Source organism: Rhagoletis pomonella, unplaced genomic scaffold (genome assembly GCF_013731165.1).
Source record: "Rhagoletis pomonella isolate Grant_MI unplaced genomic scaffold, Rhpom_1.0 Rhpom_scaffold_00001, whole genome shotgun sequence".
NCBI classification, from domain to species: domain Eukaryota; kingdom Metazoa; phylum Arthropoda; class Insecta; order Diptera; family Tephritidae; genus Rhagoletis; species Rhagoletis pomonella.
This window is the reverse complement of record NW_023458555.1, coordinates 6,247,840-6,253,655: the sequence shown is the minus strand read 5'-3', so window position 1 is coordinate 6,253,655 and position 5,816 is coordinate 6,247,840. Positions and strand designations below refer to the sequence as shown.

The window sequence follows — 5,816 nt, the reverse complement described above, 5'->3', positions numbered from 1 at the left end:
CTTTCTTTGGTAAAATTTTGTAAAATTGTATTATGAAATTTTAATTTTGGCAGCACTAAGTCAAGCGTAGAATGAATTTATTAAAAGCTTGGCTGAATTGAATCGAAAAATGCAAAATTTTAATATGTACTACAGATTTAACAAATTCACGTATGTATGCATACACGAGAACCAGAGAACGTATATTTATAGAGAAGGTCCAAGAACGGATCAGCGTGGAAACTGTCAAATACCAACAAAACTGGCGAAGCGCATTTTAAGAGCGGCCAGCAAGAGACAATCGAATTTTAACAGAGCCCAGCCAGAAGCAAAATAAACTTAACAGAAATTGTCTCATCAAAGCAAATGCATATTTTTCTTGTTAGAAATGAAATGCTGATGGCTTTTTACGTTTTTACCTCGCTTTTATTGTTCTTTAAATTGGTTAATTATTTAAAATAAATGCATGCATAGGTCGAAATATGTAATATGTACATATATGTATGCGAGAGATACAATTTTGTGAATCTAAAAAGTGAAAGTTATGCAAATATGTAGCATGCAGTTGGCAAATTCGTGGGTGATTTGCCGTCGGCATTTGGGTTGAAAAAATCGACTTTTACTTTTTTACCGATTCATATGGTAGATGCTACGCTATTTTCAATGCAACAAACCACGGTTTTCTAGCTGCCTTAGTTTTTCCCCAAATTCACTTTAAAGATGGACACATTGACCAAAAAACGCAAATGCGCACTGTTTGGTGATTTGGTGTCGGCATTAAAAGCGAAGAAACTCGGTTTTTATATTTTTAGCGATTCTAATGGTAGTTTATAGGTACGCTATTTTCAATGCAACAAAATTCAGTTTTGTAGCTGCCTTAGTTTTCTCACACATCCACTTCAAAGATGGATACATTGACAAAAAACGTACAAATGCATTGATTGCACTGCACGTGTTAATTTCAAAGTTGTTTTTGTCGGAAAAGTTATTTATATTGCGAAAAACTGTGCATTATCATTTTTCACTGCTATACTCGTATTATATATAAATAATGGGGCATATGCATAGTTAAAATAAAGCCGACACTAAAGTTAGTTACAGCTTTTTCATATCACTTTCAGTGGACTAGGCATCTGTGAAAAAAAAGATGCAACTAACTTTCTTATTTGGGACTGATAAACTTAAACTTAGAGTAGACTTTATTTCATATACGAATAGGTATGCCCCAATAGTTTTGGAGTCCAATGAAAATGCATTTCCCCATGCATACGTATGTACATACGTACTCCATTAAATGATAACGTTTTTCCATGCATACATATATATGTATGTATGTGCATATTACTGCCAAAATACTACGCCCATACACACAAATGTACATATTTACAACTCATTGCACATAATTACACGCATACTCAAATCCAACAATAACTATTTCTTTCATAAACGCATGCGCGCATTTCTCAAGGCCAAGTAAATTCATTCATAAAAATAACCGCAGCACATCTCCCCGCAAATTCATCACCAACAAGCGCAACTTTGTCAATCCGACACAAAAATTCTAAAATCTTAAAATGAAGAAATCTCGGCCAGCCAAGTGAAAATTGGCAATTATTTCTCTATATCCAGTAAAATAAGTTATCTCGAATCTTGGCAATTTTTGGTAATTTTTGGTAGTTTTTGACAAAACACTCTATTTCTCTGTTCCATGCCAATATTTCAATCATTAACTAGTATTTTAAAGTGTCATTTTAATAAACATTAAATAAAAGTGTATGTTTTCTGCAGCAAAATACATTAATTTTTTTTTAATAAAATCAAAACTTGTAAAATCACAAACATATGTGGTTTTATCGGAAGTTCACAGATGTAACGTGGCAACTTAGCTCGTTTTCATATTTTTCGGTCCGAAATTGTAAAATTTTTGTCCATGCCGCGCCACAATTTTTGTACAGGTGGGTCAATGTGCCTTGAACAAAATTTATATATATACAAAAAAATTATTTTATTTATTTTTTAAAATTAAAATTTTCTATACTTCAAAGCATTTATAAAAATATATTTACATATATGCACGGACGATTTTTAATATTTTTCAACCGTAAGCAAATCTTCAGTACCGTAAAAAATTCAAACACATCAAAGTACAAGCAATGAAATGTCCAAGCTAGTGGTACTCCACTGTACATGTGTATATGAAAGTATGCATGTATGCGTGTAAAAAATGCCAATTCCAATTCGCAGAAATTGAATAATTTGTGTGGATGGAAGCTGCGAGGGGAAGACGAAAGCAGAACAATCGTGTATATGTATGTTTATATGTACATTTATAAATGCATACATACTTACATTCTCATTTGTTTGTCTTTTTGGATGCATGAAAAATTTGGTAGCAGAAATAGGTAATGAAATGAAGTTTACAAATATGTGCTTTATAAATTTAGGTTTAGTTATTAATAAATTAGATATGTAAATGACAATGTGGGGGACAAATATGCACATGAGTAGCGGAACTGCCACCCATCCAATGGCAACTTACACGACTTTATTAGAACATATTTGAAAACTGAATAAATATTGAAAATGTTGAAAAATTTGTTAAATAGTTTCGGCTTAGATTAGCGTGATCTTTACTAATTGCTGCGAAAATCCGACGTTTTCAGATTTTAAGTATTTTTAAAAAAAGTTTCCAAGTCGAAAATAATTAAAAACTGAATTATTTCCATAAATATCAAAAATATGGAAAAATTTCATACAGACTTTCGACTTAGTTTTGTGAGATCTCCAAAACAAATGGAAAATAATTCTTTTCACTGTTTTTTTTTTTATCAAATACCACAGTTTTTTACTTGAAAATAACACAAAAATTGGAAAATGTTATATAATATTTTCGATTTATCTTAACGTTGTGTGTACAAATCACCGAGAATAAACTATTTTTTCCCTTAAAAACTCTATTTACAAAAAAATCTAATACCAAAAAAGTTTTATAATTGAAAATCTAACAAAATATTACAAAAATCGAAAACTGCTATATAACATTTTCGATTTATTTTCACGGTATTTGTAGAAATCACCGGGGAAAAGGATTTTTTATCAAAAAATATTTTAACGAAAAACACAAACTCATGTGACTTTTCTATTTGCAATTATTAATAAAATATCACAAAAATCGGAAAATGTTATATACTATGTCCGATTTAATTTCATGTTACTTGTACAAATCATTGAAAAAATAATTATTTTTTTTTACTTGGGTTTTCTATTTGAAAATTTTGCAAAAAATATCACAAAAATTATCAATATTCATATTTAATTAACATTCCAAACGCTCTCGTGAGATTTAGCTCTGTTAACATTCTTCTTTTCTGCTTTGAATTTTGCTTTCGCTGTTAAGTATTCCAAATATTTGTCTCTCTTAAAATGCGCTTCGCCAGTTTAGTTGGCTCGAAAAATGTGGCATTCACAGTTCTTGGACCTTCTCTATAAATATACGTTCTCTGACACTGGTGCAACTTGTTTCGTTTTCCTTGCAACATTTTTTCTTCTTCTTCCATTCTTGCTCACGTTTGGCATTTCTCTCTCGTAATTGCACCAGTGTGACGTCACACACAAGTTATTCTCAAAAATCCTCTCCGATCGGCGCAATCTTGTATTCTATCATTCTTGTACAGATTTGATGCCATGAACAATCGTGGCGTTAAATATTTAATGCGTCAAATCTGCGAACTCAATTAACAGGCTAACCTAATATTCACGCACGCCGCCAATTTACTGTCAAAAATTTCTCATGCACATACAACTTGTATGGGACCAACCGAAATTGAACGGCGTGCGTATGAAGCTAACTCAATTTCCAATTTTTGTTCTGCGTGACATTTTGATTTGACGTTTCGCTCAATGAAATCAAATGCAAACGCACGCAAGCCAATTTAGGGTGACGCAAAAAAAACAAATTCGACGGCGTGCGTACCAAAACGCAAGCCGCGAATATTAGGTTAGCCTGTAAGAAGTTTTATTTCAATAAAAGAAGAGAAGACGTAAATCATTTCCGTCTTGAAATAAATGTCCCGAGCGACGAAAAAATATGATAATCCCACATAATTATTATGAGAAAACCTCAATCATTTTCGTCTTGAAATAAATGTCCCGCAAAACGAAAAATATAAAAATCCCATATAATTATTATGAGAAGGCGAAAATAATTTACGTCTTAAAGTAATATTCCCGCGAATCGAAAACCACTTTTCCATTGTTCAGTAATAATTATAGAGCGATATTTAATTTTATTTATGGTCTCTGTTTTTCAGCACAAAAACCATTCAATGTTTCATAATATTATATAAATTTTATAAATATCTTGTAGTTTTAGCAAAAATGGTATATTTAAACAAATTCAAACAACTTTTTAAACTTATTTAATTTGTTATATTTAAAAATTCTACGTAGATTATGAATCAATCTTTTATTTTATAGACAAATCCTCGCTACACAAAATCCATCAAAAATATCACCCTGATCCTTTCTGCGTAAGGGGCTTTCGTCCACGCTCCAAAAAACAATTGTGATCGGTCCGACTCCGTTCACAGTATTTTTGTGTGTATTGCATGCGTTTGGTATTTGTTTTTGTTTTAATTTATTGCAAAAACTACAAAATATTTGTATATACTTATGTATGTATATAACATTTTTGTGGTATCGTGGACTAAACTTTATCTGGTTTATATGTATATAGAAATTAGCCAATGACCTTTGGAATAGGTGTGCAATACACAGTTCCCAGCTGATTCACAACGCTGCAGCACATCCCAGTAACAAAAAGTATGGATAGCAATGGAAAGGGTAATCGAGCTGGAAAGGACTTTTAACCCATGATTGCCGTTGACGGAATATCAAAGAGCAAATAATTGTTTTCAGTATATTTCATGGAAACGTAAGAAATTAAAGAATATAGATACATCAGTAGTGTTATAACTAAAAAAGCAAACCTCGATATAAACGACTTAATTTACAAAGGCACTAATCTGCAAACTTTTTACTTTACAGGAGAAACTAAAAACATTATAAAAAGAAATTTAAAGCTGCATATAGGCCTTTTATTAGGAGGAATAACACCGTTGTTTTTGGTACAAAGACTGAAGTTTTTTAAGCTATAATTTTATATATCTTACCAGAATCTGTGAAAAAACCAGTTTCGAAAAAGTGTTGGCTAGGGCCTTTGTGAATTGAGGTAACGATAAAAATATTAAAAATTAGTAAACACTTTGTCCTTGTGAGATACCATGGTGAAATTATATGTGAGTTACCATGGTAGAATTACACCAGGTGATAACGCGAGAAAGCTGTTTTATTACTTCACGTGTTTATTGCGCCAATGCCAGATACAGGCTGCGCAATTGTCAGATACAGACAATCGCTGTTTTATTACTTCACCTGTTTATTGCGCCAATATCAGATACGGGCAATCACACAAATAAATTTTTGTATTATTTGGATTAAGCTGTCTTTACATGAGGCAATTTTTTGACAATTTACACGAGCGCTTTTCTTAAGCCATGTTGAATCGCCTCCTGTAATTATGGAGCTATTGAAGTACATGAGAGATATGTACACCATTAAAGTACTTACATAAATTGCTACTGGGAAAGAGTACCAAATTTTGAAAGCTCTTTAAAGGTGAAGCAAAGAGAAAAGAGATTTTGCACCCTGTTCTCAACAACTGATAACGCACAACCCAACTGATAGCCAGGCCAATTTCCAAAAATTTTAAATAAATTCAAATTACTTATAAAAAAAAATTGAGTCGAGGGTTCGTATATGAGCCAAGCAAAGTCGAC

At 31.9% G+C, this 5,816-nt stretch overlaps 1 protein-coding gene across 1 annotated transcript in view; it reads right to left on the bottom strand.

The window, feature by feature from the left end:
- LOC118737037 (putative GTP-binding protein 6) overlaps positions 1-5,816 on the bottom strand; it is a 16,874-nt gene that overhangs the window by 3,884 nt on the left and 7,174 nt on the right. The gene's annotated exons all lie outside the window — the stretch shown is intronic.